The sequence below is a fragment of the Grammomys surdaster genome, unplaced genomic scaffold (genome assembly GCF_004785775.1).
Source record: "Grammomys surdaster isolate TR1022 unplaced genomic scaffold, NIH_TR_1.0 190, whole genome shotgun sequence".
NCBI classification, from domain to species: Eukaryota; Metazoa; Chordata; class Mammalia; order Rodentia; family Muridae; genus Grammomys; species Grammomys surdaster.
In genome coordinates, this window is record NW_021604635.1 from 343658 (window position 1) to 357909 (window position 14252).

The 14252-nt window shown below is 44.3% G+C and overlaps 1 pseudogene; it reads left to right on the top strand.

Annotated features, from left to right (window-relative positions):
- The first annotated feature begins 494 nt into the window (after positions 1-494).
- On the top strand, positions 495-1240 carry LOC114622665 (annotated as a pseudogene).
- Positions 1241-14252: the final 13012 nt, after the last annotated feature.

The following is a 14252-nucleotide window of genomic DNA, read 5'->3' on the forward strand; positions in this document are numbered from 1 at the left end:
GTCCAAGCTGTGCTGACTCTAGAGCAGAGTATAACACTGTACAGCGATAACAGCATTGGTGAACAGGAATTCGGTAAGCCCTAGTGAAATCATGATAAATAAAAAGCCAATTCCAAAAGTATACAAACAACATGATTCCATTTAGTTAACGTTTCTGAGATGACTAAGGTGTGCAAATGGAGAAGCGTCGAGGGGCAGGGGAAGAGGCAGAAGAAAACGTAGAGGTGGCTACAGAAGAACAGCACTAGGTTCTAGGTGATGGTCTTGCTTGTCTCGACCATGATGGCCAATATGCATATTTCTTCATGTGATTAAAAAAATTGTGAGCGCGGCGCCTTGGAGGTCCCGTGGATCTGTGTCTTGCTTCAACAGTGTTTGGACGGAACAGACCCGGGGACTCCCACTTTGTTAGCTTCCAGCTGCCTCACAGTCTCTCCAGCCGCAGCCTCCCGGACCATCTCCTCGCTGCCTTCGGCTCCTAGGACCAGCCAGCCCAGTCTTTGCGGTTAGCTCCAAACTCCAGATCAGCCATGACTTCTCAGATTCGTCAGAATTATTCCACCGAAGTGGAAGCTGCCGTGAACCGCCTGGTCAACTTGCACCTGCAGGCCTCCTACACCTACCTCTCTCTGGGCTTCTTTTTTGACCGGGATGATGTGGCTTTGGAGGGCGTAGGCCACTTCTTCCGCGAACTGGTGGAGGAGAAGCGCGAAGGCGCCGAGCTTCTCCTCAAGTTGCAGAACGATCGCGGGGGCCGTGCACTCTTCCAGGATGTGCAGAAGCCATCTCAAGATGAATGGGGTGAAACCCAGGAGGCCATGGAAGCTGCCTTGGCCCTGGAGAAGAACCTGAACCTGGCCCTCTTGGATCTGCATGCCCTGGGTTCTGCCCGCACAGACCCTCATCTCTGTGACTTCTTGGAAAGCCACTTCCTGGATAAGGAGCTGAAGCTCATCAAGAAGATGGCAACCACCTGACCAACCTCCGTAGGCTGGCAGGGCCACAACCAGCGCAGACTGGTGCGCCCCAGGCATCTCTGGGAGAGTATCTCTTTGAGCGCCTCACTCTCAAGCATGACTAGGAGGCCTCTGCACCTTCAAGGGGCTCCCTCCTCTGCTCTGCACTAGCCCGCCTCAGAACCTCCACCTGAATGAACCTCTCAAGCCACTAGGCAACTTTGTAACCGCCCCGAGCCTCTCCCAAGTCTTGGACCAAGTGAAAATAAAGCTTTTTGAAACAGAAAAAAAAAAAAATTATATAGCTAATGCAACACACATACAGACAAATACATTTTTTTTTGGACAAATACATTTTTAAAACAACCGAGAAACCGGGCGGTGGTGGCACACGCCTGTAATCCCAGCACTTGGGAGGCAGAGGCAGGCGGATTTCTGAGTTCGAGGCCAGCCTGGTCTAGAGTGAGTTCTGGGACAGCCAGGGCTATACAGAGAAACCTTGTCTCGAAAAACAAAAAACAAACAAACAAAAAAACCCAAAAAACAAACAAACAAACAAACAAACAAAATAAAAACAGAGAAAGCCTGAAGATGAATGGATCAGATCAGCATCAGTAATATTCCCCTGTGAAGCTATCCTGAAGATTTTCAAGATGCTGCCACTGGGCTTGGGAGAGTAGATCATTTGGTAGGATGCTTGTCTAGCATGCAGAATGCCCTAGGTTTGATTCCCAGCATAAAACAGGCACCATGTTTATAATCCTGGTAGGGATGTGAGGCAGGTGTGACAGAGGTTAAAGGCCATCTTCAACTATACGGTGAATTCAAGGCCAGCCCGGAACTTGAGAGACCTTGTCCAAAAAATAAAAATAAAAAAGCATCATCATCATCATCATCAACAACAACAACAGCAAAACATGCTATCATTAAAGGAACCTGGGACCCAGAGAAACAGTACAGAGGGTCTTTCTCTGTCATTTCTTACATGTGCCTTCAAAATATACTGATAATCTCACCACAAATAGTGTAATAAAAAGTATGTAAAATGATCCGTGTGCTATAACATGGAGTCTACAATGAACTATCTAAAACTGTGTCACAAAATAATAGAAACAGAATTGTTCTACTTGTGGTAAACAAAGACAGATTCAAATGTAGACGAATGGAGGAAGATGGAGAAAGACTTGAACTTTAGTCTGCACTCCCCCATAGTTTGCAGAGGTCTATGGCCGATGCATCTGACTTTGTGATTTAAGTTTCTTTTTAAAAGGAGGAGCTCGGTGTGCAATAGTGAGGGCTGCTCCATCTCTCTCTTTAGGGTAATGAATAATGTCCCACACAAGCTAGAACCAACGAGTCTAAGTAAAGGGGGTCTGTTCAGGGAAACTTAGACGATAAAATACGGAAGGTTGATACCCAGAGGGAAGCGGATCCATGGTGAACAGAATAAAGGATGGCTTCTATTTTATCTCTGGGATTAGAACGATGTGGAAGTGACCATATTGGTTCTGCTCACTACAACAATCCTTAGGGAACCAACACGGGGACCTGACAGTTACTAGGCCTGGCTCTTCACGCCATACATTCATGTGTTCTGGGAAACGCAATCACATGGGTTTTGGGTCTCACAGGACTCCTGCCTTATTAGCTGAATTCAAACAAGACTCTACTATCATCAGAACTCCACGGCCATTATTCTTAAGGTAAAGTCCAGCTAGCATTTCTAGCTTCTTTCCTTTCCCCACCCCGCTGGTCACCCTGAGAAACATCCACTGGTCTCACTAATCTGGGGAAACTCACAGGTGCTCACCTCAGAGGGCTGGGAAACTGAACTGGCCAGGTCTGGGAGGTGGACAAGGAGCCGTGCATTCCCTCTAGGGAACTTCAGCCGAACTCCGTGTGTGCATAAAACACTCAGCTGTTAGCTCAGTTCATGTCTAGGGACATGATAATCAGTTACCCGTTGCCATAGACCCTCACATCTTCCTCTTTGCATGATGAGTGCATACGCGTATGCATATGTATATAATCATATTTGCCATTGTATGTATGGCCCCATTAAGACCAGCAAAGCCATTTCCACTGCAGTAACACCATATCTTTTCCGGTGACAGGAGAATCACCTCAGAGCTTCTCTTGGACCTGCACTCCTCTAACCATCCACTTTTCCTGCCTTGATGAGGCGCTTTTCAGATTCCACTAAAGAGGCTGTGAACTGTAACCTTGCGGCTTCACTTTCCATGCTGGGTTCTCTCACTCCTTCAGCTCACTGTGGTTTACAGACAAGTAGTACCTTGGGATCTCCTAAGCACAGCAGGTCATCAGGCACTGAGGGAGAGCTCCTAAATCAGAACCTGCATCTTAACCAGATCCTCGGCAGATGTGGAAGCCTGTGTGCGTTGGCTTCACAGCTGTATGTGCCCAAACTACTTCACATAAAGTTTGCTTTGGTTTGTTTTATTCTGTGCAAACTATTTATTTTGAAAGGACAGAGCCTTGGGCCTCACCCCAAGAGTTTGCTTTTTTATTTTTCTTCCAGAAAGAGGGCTTAAGAGTCCAGCTCTCAGCCTCAGCCAGTGTCTCTCATCAGAATTAGAACCTGGTTGGCTTTAATTGACTCTAGAAGCAATGTTTGGCACCAAACCCTTGTTGTTAACAGTAACGACTGTAGATTGTTGGAAAACTCTCAAGGTTTACCAACGGCTGCTGGACTCAACATGGACGAAATTTAATATCTATTCATAGTTCTTAACAGATTTTGCTGATCAGGCGTGCTCTCTGGAGCATTAAAAGGAATCTGGGTGACTCTGCTACCTCTGACAGAGTAATCAGGGCTCACAGTGTCTTGTCTCCTGTTTACTCTGCATCCCCTACAGTGACAACTGATAGTTTTCTTTAAAGTGTCAGATTGATGTCGTTTTCCAGCTTCAAACCTCCCTGTTTCCCACAAGATTATTCTTGAGCTCTGAAGCTCAATCAACCACCCCCAGATTCCATTTTGAGGATCTGTCCATTGATGTAACTTCCAATGTCAGTTACCTGACTAGAGTACCAGCAAGAAACAGGGATATGCTCCAACTAAGGTAAGTAAAGAGGTAACCATTTATAATAGGGTAGAGGGAGAAAGAAGGAAGGAGAAAGAGAAGAAGAAGGAGAAGGAGAAGGAGAAGGAGAAGGAGAAGGAGAAGGAGAAGGAGAAGGAGAAGGAGAAGGAGAAGAAGAAGAAGAAGAAGAAGAAGAAGAAGAAGAAGAAGAAGAAGAAGAAGAAGAAGAAGAAAGAGAGGGAGGGAGTGGGAGAGAGAGAGAGAGAGAGAGAGAGAGAGAGAGAGAGAGAGAGAGAGAGAACCAGGAGCTAATAGAAGTTGAGAATTACTACTGCAGATATGAGAGAGAGGATCATGTAGAGAAAGGTCTCATAAAGAGAAGCAGTGACTTTAGCCCAGGGACTTAGTCTGTGGCAAATTTGTCAAGGGGAAGCTAAACAGATAAGTATCTGGCCTCACTATCCCCAAGTTCCATTCTCCTCCAAAGGATCCCCAGTGGACAAACTTGGTGGGAAGCCAGTAAAGCCAGTAACCAAAATACCTTCTTGGGTAACAAGTGGGTTTGGAAGAGAAAACAAAAAACAAACAAAAATACAAAACTCTTCAGCACAGTAAGAATGGCCATAGGCCTGGTTCTGAACAAATTAAGTACGGTGTTTTCCTGGCCAGTAGGTCTTTGGATGATTGGGCAGGTCACAGGCTGGGCTACTGTATGAACTTGGAAGCTCTCAGCACAGAGAGGAGGCCAGGAGGCATGACACTACAAGGAGAGGAAGATATGTCTGAAAGGTTCCAAAGTGTAAATAAAGGTCAGGGCTGGCGTGTGGAGCCGCACATTGACAACCCCAGCATCTGGGAGGTGGAGGCAGGAGGATCAGACCTTCTTAGCTACAAAGTGAGTTTGAGGCCATCCTGGTCTTAAGATAAATAAGTAAATAAAAGTCTACAACTGTTGTTTTTTGGTTTTTGTTTTTGGGTTTTTTTTTTCTTCACAAAATCTCAAGGGTTTGATTTTACCAATGAAGACTTGGGAGACAGATGCTACGGTGAAAGCCTGCTAGCTCAGGGAGGCAGAGAAAGCTCCCAGCTGACCTTCCTCCTCAGCTGACATACCACTAGGAATCATAGTCTCAAAAAAACTCCTAATTGAACGACCCTCCCTCCTACTTCCTGTGCGTCTCTCTGTCCTCCTGACTCCCTCTTACCCTCTGTTTTTTTTCCTTAATAATCCTATGTTCACTTCCTGGCAACTGGCTGCTTGTTCTTCCTCTTGACCTGTGGCTGACTTTATTTGATCCTGTTTGCAATATTCAAGCAGAAAGCTCTTGGATTAAAGGTGTGTACAAGGCTGAGCCACACCACAGCTAAACACAGGTTTTTCCAGTAAATAACAGACTCAGGGTTCACCGTGACCAAATATCCTGCAACAAGTAACATAGAAAAACAGGAAGGAGAGAGAACCCCAGGAGGGTGTGATAGCTTGAGTTCCAAAAAAAAAAAAAAACCCCTAGTTTTGGGGCTGGGAAGCTAGCTTAGTCAAGAAAGTTCCAGCAAGAGGACCTGAATTTGATCCTCTTGTCAAAAACATATGTGGCTTGATATTGTAATCCCGGAGCTAGGTGGTCCAGACAGACAAATGATCCCTGGGCTCAGTGGACTGCCAGCCTACCCTAGCATACCCTAACTGAGGGACTGCAGCTACTCGAGAGATATCTTGTCTCAAAAAATCCCCCAAAACAAAAAACAAACAGATGAAACCAAAACAAAACAAAACAAAAGATGGAAAGGGCCAGGGAGAGAACTTAGTGACTAAGTGCACTGGATCTCTTCTAAAGGACCTGCCTGTCTGTTCCCAGCACACACACGGCAGCTCCCAAGTGTCCTTAACTCCAGTTTCAAGGGATCCAATGGCCTCGTTTGGCTCTGCAGGCAGTGGGCACATACACATGGTTCACAGACATATATGCAACCAAAATAGTCATACACAAATAAAATAAAATAAAATAAAATAAAATAAATACATCTTTTTAAAAATGTTAAATATGGATGGTTCCTTGCCCCGGCCCACGGGGATTCAACAAGACCTTAGGGAAGGGTGCGAAAGAATGAAAGAACAAGAGACACAAGGAATGAGAGTAAGTCTGGATGGAGTTCTGATCAAGCTCTGAAACTTTAATTTCAGGTGCAGGTTATAAATACACAGCAAACTGGGAAGTTTGGGTGAGAGTCATTGCTTAGGGCTATCCCACTATTGAATGCTTATTGCCCTAGACCATCCCACTGTCATATGCTTATTGGCCTAGACCATCCCATTGTCATAACCAGCTCCTAGGAAATGCCAGACGTTCTTTAAGTTCCTGGGACCTGAGACTAGGTTTCCCAGAACAGCAGGTAATTTCCTGCCTGGCTCCAGGCAGTTGCTAAGAAATGACATCCAACTTTAGTCTTCATATGAACCTGCTGCACACGCACGCACGCGCGCGCAGACACACACACACAAGTACCCACCACCACCACCCCAAAGAAGAGATAATCAACATTGCTGGAGTCCGTTAAGAAACCCCAAAGTAGGAAGAGCAAGGACTGCCACAAGATTTAGGGCCCTGGAGGTCACTGGGTGCTTGGAAAGAAACAATATTGATGAAGAAGTATGAGCCAAAGCCAGCTGGAGGAGCTGGTAAATCAAGGCAAGCCATGGATGTGCCTGGCTCATCCTGTCAGCTTAGAACGAAGAGGGAGAAAGAGAAACCTCAAAAGAAACGTTGGCCTCCAGGAGTAGATTTGAGACTGTTTGTTTTCCAGAGCAGGAGTACTGGACAGAACTCACCCAAGATGGACAGGTCAAAGATGGGAAGGATGATTAGTAACATATTTTAGGTTGAAATCTATCTTAAGTCACTACTGTTCTATTGCTGTGAAGAGACATCATGACCAAGGCAACTCTTACAGAAGAAAGCGTTTAATTGGCAGCTCGCTTACACTTTTAGAGGTTTAGCCCATTGTCACCATGGGGAGAGGGAACATGGCACAGGAGGCATGGTGGCAGGCAGGGGTGGCGCTGGAGCAATAGCTGAGAATTATATCCTGACCTGCAGGCAGAGAAAGAGAGGGCCTGATTGGGCTTCTGAAACCTCAAAGCCCACCCCCCAGTGACACACGTTCTCTGTCAAAGCCACACTTCCTAATTGGTCTCAAATGGTCACTCCATGGTTACTAAGCATTCAAAACTATGAGCTATGGGGGTCATACTTATTCAAAACACCACATTCCAGTCCCTGGCCCAGATAGGCTTTCAGCTATATAATGCAAAATGCACTTAGTTCAATGTTGTAGTGGTTTGAATATGCTTGGCCCATGGAAAATGGCACTACTAGGAAGTGTGGCCTTGTTGAAGGAAATGTGTCACTGTGGATGTGGACTTTGAGGTCCTATGCTTAAGCTCCACCCAGTGAAGAAGAGAGTCTTCTCCTGGCTACCTTTGGTTTAAGATGTAACACTCAGATCCTTCTATGGCACTGTGTCTGCATGCACACTGCCATGCTTACACAATAAAGATTATAGACTGAACCTCTGAAACTGTAAGCCAGCCCCAGTTAAATGTTTTCCTTTATAAAAGTTTCCTTGGTTATTGTGTCTCTTCACAGCAATAAAACTCTAATTAAGATAGAACTTAGTGTCAGGGACCAAGGCATTGCTGTGATAGGCCTAACCATACTTTTGTTTGAAAGAGTATGGATTTGGGGACTTTGAATTTGGAAAGCAATGGAATGCTTTAAGTGGGGTTTAATGAGACATACTAGTAGAAGACAGTGGTGCTGAGGGTGATTTGAACTGTGGGGCCTGACTCTAGATGTTTCAGAGCAGAAGAATTTTATCATGTGGCCTAGAGACTTTTCTTGTAATATTTTGGTGAAGAATGTGGCTGCTTTTTGCCTTTGTCTGAAGAGTCTGCCTGAGGCTAAGGTGAAGAGATTCAGATTAATTACATTGGCAAAGGGATCTCAAATCAACCAAGTTTGGATTCTGTTCTGTAGTTCACGCTTATGAAGAGCGTTTTGATCAAGCATAGCAAACTTAGACAGGAAAAACACAAAATGTATGGTTCAAGTATTAAAGGGGCACCAGGAAGTGCAATGGATCTGAATCCTGTGTTCAAACAGATAAACAGATTAAAGGATTGGTGACCTAGGGCAAGATCCCACTCAGATAAGATCACTGTTTATGTGTTCAAAGTTGAACAAGGGGTAATTATATCTAGGCATCATATCATTATGATCTGGTTGTTGTTTTCATTTGGACATAAGGAGATATGATTGTTTGTCAAATTGACAAGGGACGGATGGATGGTCTCAGTTGTCAGCTTGACTCCATGTGGAATGAACCACAATCTAGAACTTAGAGATCTTGTGAAAAGGTAAAGAAAGGCTGAGATCCAGGAGTGATGATACACTCATTTAATCCCAGTACTCAGGAGACAGAGGCTCTCTGAGTTCAAGGTCAGTCTACAGAGCAAGTTCCAGGACAGCCAAGTCTAGGGAGTGAAGGAAATCATTAGAAAACAGAAAGCCAGTGACAGTGCAATAGAACAAGGGGATCATGTTTCAACCACTTATCTATAACCACTGTAAAATAAAAATCAAGAAGTAGATTACATACTTCCAATATACCAATAGCACGAAGTACATATTACCATTCCAAAGGGAAGGAGAGGGAGGACGGTGAGGAAATACTGGACCAAAGCAAGACTGAAAACCAGTGAAGCAAACTCCAAATTCTGCATCTCCATGGCTGATGTCAAAGCACTCTTCAGGTCTCCAACTCCTTTCAGCTGTGTTGACCGCAACACACTTCTCTCTCTCGGGCTGGTTCCACTCCCTGTTAGCAGCTTTTCTCAACAGATATCCCTCGACTCTGACAGCTTGGGACCTCCAATAAATCTGGGCATCACCTTCACAGCTTGACACAATGGCCTCTCTAGGTATCCATGCAGAGACACCATATCTGACCTCAACAGCTTTCCTTAGCCATGGAGGGAGATTCCACAACTCCTTTCTTGTATCCACATGGTCAAAGCTGCCAGGTTCTGCTGCTTACTGGGGCTGGAACTTGGCCCCCTCATTTAGATACATTTTCTCCAACTTTCTGCTTTTGATGGTTGCCTTCCCCTCTTAAGCCTTTCTTTAACTCCTTTTCACAAGTTTGAAGGTTAACTGAGTGGTGAGGTCACCACTCTCTGTAGTCCATGTAACATGAGGCTTTTCTCTGGCAGAGAAAAGAGTGAGAGTAGCAGACCAGTGAACAAGGACAATAATGCTTGGGTTTCAGAGGGCAAGACCATGTGACAGCAATGTCCTGGAAGCTGCATCAGCACCCTATGGGACAACACCTCTGCTTCCTGATCTTGGTACACAACACCAGGCTTCAAGAAAAACAATGTCTAATAGGTAAGGACAGCTCCAACACAGGCAAGGAGACAAGGGTACTAGAAGAGAAAATTGCACAGGGTGAGCTATCAGTGCTCCTGATGTGAGCAGAGACCGCAAAACGGTCAACCAGAGTATATTCGGGCCATGGAAGTGTGTGCAGACCACGGGTTGTGAAAGAAACACCAGTTGAATGGTTTTAGAATCAATGTCTATGTTCAGAAGGCATGGTTCCTGCTTCACAAAGATAGGTGTCCTTCACATGCTTGGTGACACTATGCAGTCTGGCTCCAGAGAACAATGCCTAACCAGCAGTATTTTCTCCACACTCAGGGCTGACCTTGGCTTTTTTTCAGCTACTGTTTGCTAAACCTGGCATGATATTGACTTTTGCCTCTTTATTTCTTAGTTTGGCAAACACTGTGGTTTGAAAAGAATCCCTGCCACTGCCACTGCCACCACCAGTACCACCACCATCCACTACCAAGACCACCATTACCACCACCACCACCACCACCATCCACACCATCACCACCACAACCCACCACCACCATCACCGGAGATTGTCAATGTCATTTGACATTGAAGCTAGTATTACTGTCCTCCAGTAGTTTTCTCTGTGTCCTTTCACCTCCCTCTCACTTTTCTGAGGATTTCTACTGTTTTCCACCCATGCTAAGCACATCTGGGCAATGAATGGACTTGATAAACAGCTGGGCTGTCTCCTAGGTCACCAGGTATGTGCAGTGTAACTGACATCTGTTACTAATAAAATTGATGGCACAGAGCTTCCAAGACTTCCAATTACACAATGATAAACCAATTCTGCAGCTAACAGTAAGAGAAACAAAAGCACAATGAAACCGTGGCTCAGAAAAGCACATGTTGGTATGTAGAAAGGAGAAGAGAAAGAAGCTGGCGTGTAAATGGTAAAAATACTTGACCAGTTCTTCCTACAGCTTCCTCCAAAGTCTTCTGTGTCTCATCATAACACAATTGCTAATTCTTAGACTGTGAGCTGTCCTCTGTCCTTGAACAACTAGCGAGAGTCTGCCGTTATTTTGTTTCCCTCATTCTCCAGGAAGTATGGTTACGCTGCAGAGCAGATTAGCTAACTTAGAATGCAACTCCAACTGGGCGTGAAAAACACAGAACTGTTTCCTCTAGCAGAAACAGGTTGGTCTAGGTTAGTTGTGTGAGAAGTCATTGCCATCTGGAGATTCTTCAATCAATACTCCCATCATTCCCAGCTTGTCAAAATCAGGGTCTCATCCTCCAGTTTGTACTATTGTTGCTTTGAATTTTGTTGTTGTTAGAGCCCTGGGTACTTCGTAGGTGGCTACTGTGGTGCTGTGGGTACACTAAGCCCATGTTTAACTACCTATCTGATATCTATCTATCTATCTATCTATCTATCTATCTATCTATCTATCATCTAGCTATCTATCTACCTACCTATCTGTTTTTAATTAACGGATTTTTGTTTTGTTTTGTTTTGTTTTTCGAGACAGGGTTTCTCTGTGTAGCCCTGGCTGTCCTGGAACTCACTCTGTAGACCAGGCTGGCCTCGAACTCAGAAATCTGCCTGCCTCTGCCTCCCAAGTGCTGGGATTAAAGGCTTGCACCACCACTGCCCAGCCCTAATTAATTGATTTTTAAAGGCTTGGTTTAAACATGTAGCCCAGGCTGGACAGAAACTCACCATGTAGTCCAGGCTGGATGACTTAGAATTTTTGATTCTCCCAGTCATTGATATTATCAATGTGTACCGTCATGCCCAGCTATAGACTCCATGTTTAATATCACCATAAAATGCTTACAAGCTACCTCAGCATACAGATTGTTGCCTGGAAGATCTCAACTTGTTATGAGGAACTAGAAAAACATCCAGTAGTAGAGAAAGCCCCATAATGCAGACAGTCTCGGGAGTGGCTTCATGGACTTGCCCATGAATATTTAGTGACAAAAAAAAAAAAGGCAATGTAACTCACCATTACTGAAGGAGGTCTCTTTCTCAATTACAAAAATAAGGAATCCCTGACGAATGCCCCCACCATCACAGCCCCATGTTAGAGCTAGGTAGATACACTGACATAAGGTCTTCCATTCGTTCTTGATCTAGGATGGTTTTGCTAGCATCTATGATTTTTTGTTTCTTTGTTGTTTTCCGGATAGCTCAAATTAAGTAAGCACAAACAATTAAAGTGAAGCCTTTATTTTTCATAATTATGGGAAGAGTCTTTTCTAGCATGTTTCTCCATGTTTCTTTGCAAACAAACATTAAGTCTTTCATGAACTTAATATTTACTGGATGAATATTACTTAATATTTACTGAAGCTAAAATCTTGCTTAAGGACTGATTCATCCTTGAACTATTCTGTGTGGTTCTACTTCCTGTTCCCTAACTATTCTGTCCGTGTGATTCTACTTCCTGTTCCCTAACTATTCTGTCCGTGTAGTTCTATCTCCTGTTCCCTAGTCTTGTTTGTTATGTCCTCAAGTGATGGTGACTGAACAACACCTCCCCCCCCCCCAGCTATATCTCTAATCCTGTTGACTTTTTATTTGGGCACTTATTTACTTATTGTTTTATAAATTCAAAAATATTTTTATGTGTTACTAAATCGCCTAGGCTGGCCTTGACATCACACCATAGCCCAGGCATTCCATGACCATATAATCTTCCAGGTTCAGCTTCCTGAGTAGCTGGTACTCCAGGCATGCACCATTAGCCACTTAATTTAGAATATATGACCTTTCTGGAAAATGTTTTTCTAATGTGGGTTAATGAGAGGTAAAAGAGAAGAAAGAAAAGTTGGGTGTGTCTGTCTTCTGATTGCAATCAATAGAAAACCTACCATGATTTTTAACTAAAATCTGTATTTATACAATGACTTAGGTGAAAATTCATGATAGGACTGGCTCCCTGGAATAACTGGGCTCAGATAGTATTATCAGAACACATGTATGCATATGTGTATACATATATGTAGTCATATGCTTATGTCTATGCATAGGCATATGTATAGGCATAGGTATATGTATGTGTATAGCATGCCTGTGCATATGTTTGTATGTGTGTGTATGTATATGCATAGTTATAGGTATGTGCATGTGTATGCATATAGTATCTGTGTGTGTGTTTATGTGTATGTGTGCATGTCTGTGGATATGTGCATTTGCATAGGTATAGGTAATTCGTGTGTGTGTGTGTGTATATGTGTATGTGTATATGTGTATGCATATGTAGATAGGTATAGACATTAGAAAATAATGAATTTGATTTTGATATTTTCATACATGCACAAGTTTGTTTTATTCATGTTTGAGACAGGATCTCATTGGACAGTACTAACTGTCCTGGAACTCACAAGTAAGTCAGGCTGGCCTTGAAGTCACAGGGTTTTCTGCTTCTCCCCTCTAGAGTGCAGGGATCGGAGGTGTGTACCACTGCACCTAGCTGGGGCAAAGATTTTGTTGTTTTCATTCCAGCTTTCAGCTCTGGGCACTGCATGGTTAGAATTCATGTTTGCTTCCTATGGCCCTTAAGGAACAAGAAAAGATGCTCACATCCTCCCAGGTACCCAACAGAAATGAGGGAGAAAAAAAATCACCATCTCTCATAGGCTCTGTCTTGACCAATCATATGGCCATGAAATGGGATGAAATGATTGGCCTAGGCAGAGCCTAGATCCTCCACCCACCTTCAGAGGAGTTCAATTCCATCTGTCCTCGGGACCCGTGGGTGAAGGGGGCATTCCCTGATGACAATCTTGGTTCTTAGTTACTAGAAGAGCTGAAGTACATTGATGTAGAAACTGCAACAGCTCACTCAAAGGGATACGGAGGAGAATGGAGCTGGGGTACCAGAGGGAGTTAAATGTGCATACATCAGAGAGTTCCACAGCCTACAGAAGAAATGCTGACTTTCCCCCATCAGTCCCTGGGCTTGGGCTGCAGGAAGCAGGTGCCAGGCTGGATCAGTGCTTCATGGATAGTGTGCTTGGGGACCTGCTATGAGTGAAATCCATGAAATTTAGATGCCACAGCGGTATCTTTCAACGGTATCAGGTGCAGAATGGCTTTTAATGTGGAATCCAGGCCTCCAATTAAAGGCTTGTTCCACTAACTAAATTTGGTTTGTATTAAATGCCCACTGACCCCTTGTCCCTATAGGGTTTCATTGCTGGGATGAATATGTGGGAACCCTTCCCCCACTAATGGCACACAATCTCTATACCATTAGAAGTCTGAATTCTTTCTCAGATAAACTACCAAACCCTTCTCCTGATCCTTCCATTAGAGAGGAAGCAATCCAAAGGGGGAAAAAAAAAAGAAGCCAATGCCAAAAGTAGCAATGGGCCGAATGTTTGCGTGCCTCAAGTCTCCATGGTTCCAAATGAACACATTTGAGGTGGGCAAGGATACTGCCCCTCTCTCCTCATCCAACGAATGAGAGAAAACGGGGGACTCCAGAGACTTCTGTAAGGTGCCTTGGGAGCCTCACTATCTGCTCAGTCCTATTGGCTGTGCCTACAATCTTTCAACTAAAACAGATGCTTTAAGTAGCCCTGAAAAAACTTGCCTTCACCATAAAGAGAAATGTCCGTTGCTAGATATGGTGGTGCACACCTAGAATTTAGGTATGAACTTAGGAGACTGAAGCAGGAGGATTGCCATGTATGAGTTACAAGGCTAGCTTGAGTTACATGATGAGTTCTAGGACAGTCAGAACAACTGTATAGCAAGAGCTCGTATTAAAAGAGAAAATTAGAGCCGGGCAGTGGTGGCGCACGCCTTTAATCCCAGCACTTGGGAGGCAGAGGCA